We start from the raw sequence: 2502 nt of genomic DNA, 5'->3' as shown, positions 1-2502 counted from the left end.
TGGCAATACTGGGGATTGAATCCTCAACCTTCCCAACAGTAACCCAGAACCTTTACCACTGAGCTTCCACTTTGCCCTGGATGGATGAATGGAGTTATATGACGTTGTGTAAGTAATATATTGTATAGTACATTTTTTTTCAGACAGCATTTATATATTTACACCTGCACCTGCTATATATACACTGCATCATGCTACCTCTAGCTGCATTTGTCCATCCATCCATCCATCCATCTATCTATCTATCTATCTATCTATCTATCTATCTATCTATCTATCTATCTATCTATCTATCTATCTATCTGTCTGTCTGTCTGTCTGTCTGTCTGTCTGTCTGTCTGTCTGTCTGTCTGTCTGTCTGTCTGTCTGTCTGTCTAGATCAATCTTAAATCATTGTAACCCAAACCATAGTTTAACTGTAGAAACACTGAAACTGTTAGCAGTCATAGTGACATCATGACTAAACATTTTGACGAACTTGTTCGTGAACAATTACAAAAGGACGTGTTATTTTGATGGGAATGAGATGTTCATTAACACAAATACTTACTTTTAGGAGATGAACTGAGGATTTTGAGAAAAATACAGGCTTTTGTACAAATTGTATGCTTTAACATGTACATACACTTCCAGCAAGCAGCACAACAGAGAAAAGCTATAAAACGAAAAGACTATTGACTATTAGGTATCAGTTAAAACATATTCATGGGAAATGAAGTCAGTGATTCTGAAAAGGCCTTTATTTATATTTATTTATGTGTTTTTGAATCACATTTATTACAGTAACTGTAATGAGTCTCGCTTCCTCAATGCCTCGTGATACCACTAGAGGGCAGCATTGGCAAATATTTGATATACATGTAAAATCGCCTACATACAGTATTTTACATTTATTATGTTTAGAAATGAAGCTGTAATAAAGATGTTACTTATTATTTGCTTGAAATAGACACAGGTATGTATATGCTGATCAAACTCAATTCTATTCTATTTGTACAGTATTCTATTACATACAATAACATAACATTTCATTACAACATTTTTTCATTGTATTTTGTGCTACAGCCCCAATTACAAAAAAGTTGGGAAATAAAATTAATAAAAGCAGAAATATCAATGATTTGCAAACCTCATAAATCAACATTTTATTCACAGTAGATCAGAAAACATATGAAATATTGAAACTGAGTAACTCTACCATTCAAAAGAAAAAAGAAAGGAGTTTTGAATGTTGATGCTGCAGCACGTCTCAAAATAACGTTTGGATGAGAAAAAGCTGGAAAAGTTTGTTACTGAATAGAAACAGCTGGAGGAACAATTTGCAGCTGGGTATCAGATCAGTAACATGACTGGGTATAAAACGTGTATTGGAGACAGGCTGAGCCTCTCAGGTGGGCAGAGGTTCACCAACCTGCAAAAACTGCTTCTACAAATTCTTGGACAATTTAAGAATAATGTTTCTTAATATCAGATTGTGACGACTGAATATCTCATCTGGGGTACAGGATATCGTCATAAAATGGTTTTGGGGGAAAGACTTTGACATGCAGGTGATGGCAGGTTGTTTTGTGACTTCAAACGCTGACTTGAAGTGAAGTTCTGTTAAGGAAGTGCAGTCTGCTGCTCTGACTGACATCACACACACACACACACACACACACACACACACACTCTCTCTCTCTCTCTCTCTCTCTCTCTCTCTCTCTCTCTCTTTTTATGACAACCCATCATCATCATTTACCATTATCAGATCATCACATCATCATCATCATTATCATCATCACCACCACCCCATCATAATTACCATCATAATAATTATCACAAGCACCACCATCACCACCACCATCATCATCACCATCATCATAATCATATCATCCCCATCATCATCATCATCATCATCATCATCACCCTCATCATCATCAGCCCTATCATCATAATCATCACAAGCACCACTATCACCACCACCATCATCATCATCATCATAATCATTAACCATTATTAGATTACATCACCACCATCATCATCATCATCCCCATCATAATACTCATCACAAGCACCATCATCATCATAATCATAATCATTTACCATCATCAGATCATCCCCATCATCATTACCATCATCATAATCATCACAAGCACCACCATCACCACCACCATTATCATCACCATCATCAGATCATCACCATCATCATAATCATCACCACCACCATCATTACCATAATCACATCACCATCTTCAGCAACACCACCTTTATTACTATCATCGTCATAATCAACTCCACCATCATCCTCCTGGTGTAATTTGAGGAGAACTCAGTGGACGGAGATCAGAGGCTCGGAGCCGGAAGTGGATGTTTACTTTGTAACTGATTGTGCGCGTGTTCCGTTTGCGTCAGCGGCTGCAGCCCCGGAGCTCTGAGCTGCAGGAGCGCGCTGCTCTCGGCTCTCTCTTCACTTCCACACACCGCGGGGGTTTTATACGAGATTATCATGGCGCTGATCCA

General features: G+C 38.1%; 1 protein-coding gene across 13 annotated transcripts in view; it reads left to right on the top strand.

The window, feature by feature from the left end:
- Positions 1 to 730: 730 nt before the first annotated feature.
- aak1a (AP2 associated kinase 1a) overlaps positions 731 to 2502 on the top strand; it is a 39118-nt gene continuing 37346 nt past the window's right edge. For all 13 annotated transcript variants that reach the window (XM_083554098.1, XM_083554096.1, XM_083554107.1 and 10 more), the window contains exon 1: positions 731 to 2502. This exon is cut by the window's right edge and continues 617 nt beyond it. The gene's annotated coding sequence lies outside the window, so the exon portion shown is untranslated.

The sequence above is a fragment of the Silurus aristotelis genome, assembly GCF_946808225.1.
Source record: "Silurus aristotelis genome assembly, chromosome: 11".
Lineage (NCBI taxonomy): Eukaryota > Metazoa > Chordata > Actinopteri > Siluriformes > Siluridae > Silurus > Silurus aristotelis.
The sequence above is the reverse complement of the archived record's forward strand: the minus strand, read 5'-3'. Positions and strand labels throughout refer to the sequence as shown.